The sequence below is a fragment of the Berghia stephanieae genome, chromosome 4 (assembly GCF_034508935.2).
Source record: "Berghia stephanieae isolate SIO BIC M18660-M18661 chromosome 4, UCSD_Bste_1.3, whole genome shotgun sequence".
Taxonomy (NCBI): Eukaryota; Metazoa; Mollusca; class Gastropoda; order Nudibranchia; family Aeolidiidae; genus Berghia; species Berghia stephanieae.
The window spans coordinates 37,367,319-37,377,318 of NC_088363.1; the positions used below are offsets into that span (position 1 = coordinate 37,367,319).

At 33.1% G+C, this 10,000-nt stretch overlaps 1 protein-coding gene and 1 long non-coding RNA gene across 9 annotated transcripts in view; one reads left to right on the forward strand and one right to left on the reverse strand.

Annotated features, from left to right (window-relative positions):
• LOC144970506 (4-aminobutyrate aminotransferase, mitochondrial-like) overlaps positions 1 to 10,000 on the forward strand; it is a 49,587-nt gene that overhangs the window by 1,942 nt on the left and 37,645 nt on the right. The gene's annotated exons all lie outside the window — the stretch shown is intronic.
• LOC144970508 (uncharacterized) overlaps positions 5,389 to 10,000 on the reverse strand; it is a 7,640-nt gene continuing 3,028 nt past the window's right edge. For 2 of the 7 annotated variants that reach the window (XR_013644977.1, XR_013644972.1), the window contains exons 2-3: positions 9,612 to 9,684; positions 5,389 to 5,775 (exon numbers count right to left, since the gene is read on the reverse strand). This is a non-coding gene — a long non-coding RNA (uncharacterized LOC144970508). The remainder of the gene's footprint in view (positions 5,776 to 9,611; positions 9,685 to 10,000) is intronic. The other 5 variants (XR_013644971.1, XR_013644976.1, XR_013644975.1 and 2 more) reach the window with 5 other exon arrangements.

The window sequence follows — 10,000 nt, forward strand, 5'->3', positions numbered from 1 at the left end:
GCGTCCGCCATTGTTCCGATAGTTTAGAGCCATTTACTAAGTTACTATGCGTCATTACGAGGGAAGTGACGTCATGACTGTTGAAACCAATTGGCTCGAACACTAGAATTGTTAGTGACATTAACCCGATTTTGTTTCACCGGTTACAGTACCATACTTTGAGATTTTTCTTCTTTACGGCATATAGATGGTATAGATAGTTCGAAGTTGACGTCACTTAAGTCTTTGTTATTGTTTTTTGCCATCCGCGTTTATGAGTTATTTTCACTAAACTGTATTAACCACACTATAAACGATCATGGTTACACAAAGTTTTGTGTGTTGGTCCGTGATACGTTCGGATGGCAATGTTGTGAATTCCTTAGCCAAACGCATACTATCTATAGATAGTTCAAAGTTGACGTCACTCAGGGCTTTGTTATTTTTCTTGCCATCCGCGTTTATGAGTTATTCTCACTAACCTGTATTAACCAGACTTTAGATAGTATGCGCTTGGCTAAGAAGCCCATAACATTGCTACCCGGAAGTATAACGGAAACCCAGTTTTTATACCCATTGTGACGTCACAAACTCACGGGAAGAAACAACACACAACAGTGAATGGAACTCACCATGACACCCAAGGTTACCCAGCATGAGAACAATTCACAACAATAGAGACTTTCAGCAGATCATTTTGGACTTAGTATTAGACTTAAGACCTATCTATCACATGATCGCTGTCCTATTAAAATTGGAAAACACCATGTGACGTGTGCAAAATTTAGGTCACGCATTCAAAACAATAGTCTGGCCGCATGTGATAAAACACGTGCTCCTGCCTTTGACCGCTCACCTTCCATAGCAAATTATAGAAAAGAATATCCATTAAAATGTGGCTGCCGGGTGGCAAAATAAACACATACTCATAAATACTCGATCGTGCATCAAATAATGTCTAGATATTGATATTTTATTAAACAAATGGTGAAATTGATCAAAAATAAATGTCAATCTATTTTTAGACCAGGGTAAAGTTAATTATTCAAAAATTAATGCGCTTGTGTGAACAAAACAAGAACTATCTGTAACCTGATTTTCAGAATAATATAGACATATATGTTGAATTTAACTACATTAAAATTTTATTTACACATGTTTGTTTTAACTGAAAGTGTATTATCTATAATTTAAACAACAAAGACGGAAGATCTATTTTGGGCTCAACGTTGTCCGGCTTCTAACGTTCCTAATCAGCAGTCAGCAGCAATGAACCGGAGACCAAATAATTCAAAGGTACGGTTTCATTTTCAGTGTTTGAGTTTGTAATCTGCATCGATGGTTTTAAGAGAAGGTAAATATTTAGTTCAATGTTAACACGTAGTAGGTAGCTTTCCGGTCTTTAACTCTGGATGTTTCACTCGCATCATTCTAGAATGCTTTGTAGATGTTTTTCATCTAGTATACGATTCACTTCGCATTCTAGTACTAGAGTCCTAGTAGACAGCTCCACTCACCGAGATTCTCACTTACAAAGTTGACGTCTCCTTCGCTCATGTCTGCTTCATGTTCAAGCAGTGACTGATTCTGATACTGTTTGAGGAAACACACTTTTCATAATAATAGGTGGATAATAGTTTTAAATTGTCGTGTTGTGGGTAACAGCTACAATCTAGAACGTCTTGTGTATCAATTCAATCATAATTTAACCCCCCCCCCCCCCCCCCCCCCCCCAAAGAAAAAAAACAAAAAAAAGAAAAGAAAAAAGCAGAACCCCCATTAGTAGGTTGGAATGTCAACAGAAACAAAAAAAAAAAAAAAAAAAAAAAAAAAAAATCAATAAGTAAAATAAAAGAAATCCCATCTGTCGTAGTACGTGGCTTTCACCACTTTCAACTGGCAAAAGTCTAGCCTAGTCGTGTTATTCACTCTCGCCTTGTCCTTGCAATATGTTCCGAGTTCGGAACAACCTTTAGGTCTTTTGATACCTGCCGACGTGCACTTATTTGAAGGTCTGTTAATCCAATTCATTATTGGTTCATTGTTGTAATGGCTTTTTTTTTAATGACACAAAATTTTGCCCATAACAAAAATATTAAACTCGGCCTATAATAGCATTCGTATGTCAGACCTGCATATATGTACACGTCGATACCTGCTCATTGCTGGAAAAGTAACAAATAAGGGACCCCTGCTACTGACCTTCAATATCTTTAGTTATTTGCAGGAGTTAAGATGGGAGCCGCTTTGCCACAAAATACTTTATTGTTGTTTTTGTTTTGTTTTGTTTTTTGCTTAGAGTGTGGGGAAGGAATGGCAGAGTGGGGTGAAGGATGAAAGAATGAGAGGGGCAGGTGGAAGATGGGAAAGGGGGTGGGGAGGGAGATTAAAAAAAAACAACAACCAAATTCTCCTACTCAACCCCTTGTCGCATCTTTGATATTTGAAAGGTGTCAAACTATGACACTTAGCATCTTCTAAGCTGTTTCGCCTTATTTGACAAGTGTGAGAAAGATAAAAGGCTTTTTATTGTAAGATGCAGGGAGGAGGGTCAAGTTTAATTTCTATCCTGGGCCTCTCACTGTGCTATATTTTTAAAAAATAGTGTGTAAATTTAATGAGTGGTTTTAAAAATTAAGACTAAATAGGTGTGTGTATTGGGGGGAGGGGGGGGGGGGGGGGGGGGGGGGGGGGGGGGTATCGTTCGGCAACGAGTCTCCCCTGGTTTTAGAAAAATGAATATACCAAAAATGTATGAATGTTTGTATGTTTTGAGAAGGGGGGGGGGGGGGGGGTTGTTGGTTTTTGTTAAAGTTTTATACACCTCCCTATCAGTTCAATCAATTTTTGGGGGTAATGATAGAGGGGCCTGATACTGCAGCTTATTACGAATTTACATTGGGTTGATATTAAAAATAAACCTCTCTGATTACTTTAGATTACATACTTTTGATTTATTTTTAGCCCATTTCTTTCATCACCGCCAGGAATCAAGAGTCTTAATAACAAGAAGCTTGTAGGATTTTGTCATACATATGAAATACTATATATGTGAAATGTGTCCTATTTAGATTTTGCCTACGGAATGATAAGAAAGCTCTCTCAATTGATGGGGTTAAAAAAATAAATTCAGATCAGATATTTTATTTGACTTTAAAGCGAAATCAAGAGGCATTAATTTTTCAGTTTATTCGAATTGGCTACTGTGACCAAAAAGTTAATAAAAGAAAACATGTCTTCAATTAAATCTCTGATAAAATGAGATCTGACACAACGGTTTTACAACCTTCAGGTATCTGAGGTCTAGGTTCATTGTGTTTTCTAATGTTTTTATTGAATATAAGCAAAAAATTTAAGACATAGGTCATGTTTATATTATCAATACCCTAAATGGTATTTCACCTTAAATTGAAATGTGTGGTCCTTTAGAGTCATAAGGCTCATGGAACTAGAGTTATTCCTGTTTCTGTAACACGAAGCAACAAACTTTAACAAGTGCTTTCTACTCTCTGAATAAGTTTCACATTTACATATATTAGACCCATCTATCTATTCAAACATTGCTATATTAATTTCAAATTTTCATTCAATACCAGAAGTTAAATAAATCGATTGAAAATAATAATGAAATGTGGTAATTATAGCTCTTGTTCATTGTTAGCTCTATATGAATATCATTCAATGACTGAATGTGAGATGATATTGCTTTCTATGTTTCTAACCAAGAGAAAACGCTGTGGACTGCCATAATTATTCCAACTGAATCAAAAACTTTTTTTTTCAGATTTAAATAACATAACAATCATGAGCCTCTGCATTTCTTGAGATATGGTGTGCAGTCCTGGAAGTATTGCCCTGCCCACATTCTGGCAATTAACCAATCAATATTCACGAAAATGTATTATTATTATTATTATTATTATTATTATTATTATTATTATTATATTATTATTATTATTATTATTATTATTATTATTATTTATTATTATTAATTATTATATTATTATTATTATTATCATTATATCATCATATCATCATCATCATCATGATCATCATCATCATCATGATCATCATCATCATCATGATCATCATCATCATCATCATCATCATCATCATCATCATCATCATCATCATCATCATTATTATCATCATCATGATCATGATCATGATCATCATCAGGTATCATTATTATTATTTTTATTATTATTAATATTATTATATTATTATTATTATTATTATTATTATTATTTTTATTATTATTATTATTATTATTATTATTATTATTATTATTATTATTATTATTATTATTATTATTATTATTATTATTATTATTATTATTATTATTATTATTATTATTATTATTATTATTATTATTATTATTATTATTTATATTATTTTTATTATTATTGGTCTATTATCATTGACCTACCTCAAGATTATCAAAATAGCTTTCAGCTTTACTGTATCTTATAGAATTTCTCAATATTAAAAAAAATATTCTATAGTATTTATACAATCTCTCAGCTGTATTAACCTAACCTATTGATCCATAGTCTAGAATCTTGAGGGTGGCGATTAAGCAGAGAGAACAGAACCTTATTATTATTTTGCTTTCAAGCGTTTTCAAATTTTAAAATCTTGCCGTTACTTTTAAAGATTCTATTTAACTTTTTTTCTAATGCTAGTACAAGTTAAAAGCCTTATTATGAAGATCCTTAGATGATCTAAATTTAGACAGCTATCACTCCATGTCATTGGTATTGACTCCTGTCTCTTTATACAATAGATTCATATTTCCAGTGTGCTTATCATATACTTTTACATAGTGAAGTCAAGAAAATATACCAAAAACTTGCTTTTTTGGTTTTGCATATGAAGAAATTTTGCAATAATATATTTTGTTACAGTATATACCCTTTAACTTCCAACATTTTCTATATTAAATATATTTTATTCTTTTCTTTCTTGTTCACATTTATCAATAGGCAGGATAAGAGTGCTGATAAAACTCTAATTGTAGCTGAGTTGTAATATCAGTACCTATAATTTGATAGATTGGTCTTTTGACCATGTAATGTTGCAGTTGCTATTGAAAATATAATCTACCATTTGTTGTACATATTTCACTAAATGTAATATGTTTTTTTTTTTTTTATATGTGAAAAATTACTTTATATAGTAAAAACAACTTTTTGATTTAAAAAAATTAATTACAGAAACCAAATCTAACATGAGGCATGGAGTCTGCACAGGAAGCAGACTGAAGGAGGGAAATGAGAAGAAGAGCAACTGGCAGCTTTTAACATGAATCGAGACTGTTAGGCTCAACGTTTATGTACCGGATATTCAAGGTATATATCTCAAGAAAAATAGGTATAATTGTAGATACATATAATTCCTTCAGATTAGATCAGTTTGATAGATTGCAACATGTTTCTGGCAATATAGTTAATTGCAAATTATCTTGAGTTCAACTTGCATGGTAAGTTGGTATAAAATTTCAAATTTATTGATTCTGAATGAATAATTTTCCTTTAATTCATTTGAAAATTATCTGATGCAGCTATAGAGCAGAGAAAATAGGTTCATTAAATTTTTTAACAAATTGATAAAAGAAAGACAAACGTTTCTATTACATTTTTAAAAGATGGTTTATTGACCAAAGCTTTTTCTGGAGGCATTTAATCACACTTTTAAAAATGGGACCATACAGTTTCAGTGATAAGTATCAATTTTCCTTTCCCCCACTTCTCTTCACAGGATGAGAATACAAACATACCTGTAGTGGAGATACATCTAATCAATAGATTTTGTAATTATCAGCATGTGCATTATAAATGAAATGACAATAAAAGTGATATGTATAAACTTGCAATATGTTTTTTAATAATGCTTTTTTTTTAATTTGACAAGTCATATATAGATAATGGCCCTCAGATGCAGATGGTGGTAACTCCAATAGGCTGTTTGGAACCATATACCCTTTTCATACAGTACCAATCGAGTATTTGACTTCCTTTAACCCTATTTTCATACTTGGGGGCCAAAAAGACCCCAGGGGTGTGTTTTTTATTCATAAAACAGTTAATTTTTGACGCAGAGACATGAAATTTGGTGACTTTGCCTAAATTCACGAGGTCCATGACCACGCCAAATTTCATGCTTGTCACGTGCATAGTTTACTCACACTGAGCATGCTCATTTGGAATTTGATATTTTCCGATCTGGGGGCCAAATGGCCCCCATGACTTTCAAAGAGAAAAATACAGAAAGTTTTTCCTGATTTGGGGGTCATTTGGCCCTCATGACTTTATAGAGAAAACGGAGTAATATTGGTCGAGCGCTGGCACTTGTTGGTGGTTTTCCCATGCCAGGGACGAGTATGAGACCTATGTACATTTGACCCGCGATTCCTTGAAGTCTTTGGCTAAGGACTTGAAGTTTATCTATCGTTGTCATTCGTATTATAGGGTGAAAGAGGGAGGGGGGTCAATCTTGTTGTTTATTCTATCCCCTTTGTTGTCCTTTTTAATCTCTGCTCTCAACTTGTTAATTCTCTCATGTTAAAATCCACTCAACATCTATCATCTTTTGTCAATTGTTTTTCTGGCGCGAAAGATTTAAAACTGGCCTATGGGAACACTTTCTGTCAAGATTTTAGGATGCACTGGAAATGGAAGGAGAGGGGGAGTTGGTCCCTGTGCTAAACGAATATCCACCTATCGTATAATAGTGATAATATGTGGTTGAAATATATATTGGTGGTGGAGGCAGTAATGAGAAGTACAGAAGACGACCAGCATTTATTTAGACTAGAAAATAAGATCCCATCAATCTGAAACCAGAAGATGAATTACACAAGGTATCCAGTCCTCCGGAAGAGTGGTTTTACACTTCCATTGAGATCGGAACCAGTTTTTTGATATCACACCTGTGTTTCCTCTAATGATGATGTAGTTGTGGTGATGATGAAGAGAGCAAATGTTGGGGACGGGAATAGATGCTGTGTGATTGGCTAAGAAGCTCACAACATTGCCATCCGGAAATATAACGGACCAACACACAAAACTATGAGTAACCTTGAACGTTTATTGTCTTGCATTAAGTGGCTTTTATCTCAACTTGTGTCTTAGACAGTGGGTAAACTTTAAGAATAACGATTGTTACTAGTTCATCTTACGTCATAGAATCTAGGATCAACCCCGGCTTATTGACCCGTATCATACGGTATGACTTTTAGAACTTGATTCAAGAACCGTAACTCATAACAAACAGTTTATTTCGTCTTACCAATGCTTTGATTCTAATTTATCCAGATCAAAATCTCTGGTCTTAGTTACAACAATCTTGTTTCCAAGACAAAGTCAATTAATTCAATCCTAACGTCAATTGCCCAAAATATAGTAAATTAAAAGCTTGTCTGTCGCTCCCGTTTGTCGAAAATCTGTGGTACTGGTCAATGATAAATGAAGACGTGTATAAACCAGGATGTTTGAGAGATGTGTAAGTCGCCATGCCCTCGAAACTGTGTGATATTATTATCGTTATTATTATGTCGTCTCCAAACCATAACAATCTATATTCGCGGAACCCAATTCATAACATTCCCAAACGATTTTGTATCCAAATCGTTCTGCCCTCCAAATTATACGAGATATTATCGTAACCAAACCGCAACCATCGATATTCTGGGAAGTCTTTTCACAACATATGTCACATATAACTTCCAAAAAGTATTATATCTGAATTAACTAAATAGCAAAATGGATTTAACAGTAAAACGATTGGTCATTACATGTGAAATTATAGATTTTGTCAGTTTAACAAATTTTGATCATTCTCTTTAATATAACACAAAAACTCAACACAAGTTTAATAGATTTTGTGCATAAAATCAATTTTGAACATTTTCAATCAGCCCGACATGACACAGTTTAGAGGAAATAAGTAACAAATTTTCATGATTTTCAAACCGGTTGTTTTTCTTACGCTTGAACGATTGTCATTGTGTTCCCTAACTCTTATGTAAAGATTCAAAATCTACACTCCTCACGGATCCTTTTATAACAATTCTATTCATTCCAAATTGACGATCTTGGAAATTGTCAAGACATGCCTATACCAGTATTAGAATAATTTACAATAATGCCACAACATGATAAATCTGCTCTTTCTTGGGTCGTCACGCTTTTGATTATGAATATAGAACTGAAACCAGCAACAGGCTGGCGTGGGCTGAATGAGCAAACAAAAACAAACAAAACAAAAGAAACGAAAAACTATTTTTAAAAAAACATAACAAAAGAACAAACTAATACATAAATAGAATGGACAACATAAAATAACAAGAATCTTATGGCGGCATAAAACAACGAGAGTCATTCCGTTGCCCCACACGCTAAACTTAAATCAAAGTTGTCTCATTGTAACAAACAGTCATGGGATAAGTTGGCCTGGGATTTTTTATATAATTTTATTACTAATGAAATAATCCAGTAGTGACGAATAAGTTCGAAAAGGTCTTTGTCAGCACTGACGAACAGGCCCTGTGTTCGACAGTGCTGATCAATTTCCGGTGGTACCTCTTATTTAGTACTCAGGCGCTGGCACATATTGGTCAGTACTGACCAATAGCCCTAGCCTAGAGAAAAAAATACTAAAGATTTCAACAAAGGAAGCTCTTTCTTTCATTTCATTTCACAATTTTCAATAATAATAATATAATAATAATAATAATAATAATAATAATAATAATAATAATAATTAATAATAATAATAATAATAATAATAATAATAATAATAATAATTTTTATTAGGCCCAGTGCAGCATAATTTAGACCACACAACGGATTAAAAAAACAACAACATACAAACCATTTAGTTAGCAAATTCATGACACTATGGCTGAGATATAACGTAGTCATTCAAGCTATCAATTTAGTTCACCTAGATATTGAAAAACGGTACTAGAAAATAAATCACTTTTCATATAAGAAGTTACAAACAAATATGTGGGAAGGATTTATATATGACGAATGATTCTTGTTTGCACTGCTGTTGACATGCCTTTCAATCTTGTATGCAAATATCATGCATTGTTACCTTATTATGTCCATCTTCTATATGCTTGGATGTATGAGTGTATGTGTGTGTGTGTGTGTGTGTGTGTGTGTGTGTGTGTGTGCTTTGCATGTCAAGGTTAAAGATATATGTTTGTACATCACACATACATGAGTGCATTTAAGTTGTCATACTATCTTTACCACGTGTATCATTATTATAATCTTTCAATCAATTTAATATTAAGGGTATTCAAACGATTTTGTCCTATGTCACCCTACACCATATGTTATATGTTATGTTAAGGTAGGGTACACACAATAAGAAAAGATAAGCAAGACACGATAGTAAGGCAATTATTGTAAGAAACATTAAATTGAATATTAACACTTTCATTTATCCAGTATTGTTTCATCATTTCATATTTGGCGATTCATTCTAGCTAGTACTACAATCAGAAAATTAATGATAGATCTACTATCAATTCATTTTTATCACATAGGATAAGTATAAGAATCATCTTCATTCGTCACATTTCTAATGAAAAAAAAAAGTAAAGAGTTAGTACTTACTTGGTTGTTTCTTGATTAGAGTTGATGAAAAAGTAGGTAACTGAAACTGGCGCTCATCATATTGGACAGCAAACTGGAACCAAAATTAACTTAGTCAATTATTGTAGATGCCATCTACCAGTAAGTTGTGGATCATATTGACACGACTATGTCACTAAATAAATGGATGCATGATGTCACAACAAAAACAACAACATGTTTTAACCACATACATTTAATGAGAAAATATTTTAACTGAATTTTCCATAGTAAAATCATGGGGGTCAAATGGCCCCCAAATAAGAAAATAGGACCTTCTAGTATTTTTCTTTTTGCAAGTCAGGGGGGCCAAATGGACCCCAAATCAGGAAATAGGACTTTCTATTTTAGTATGAAAATAGGGTTAAGCA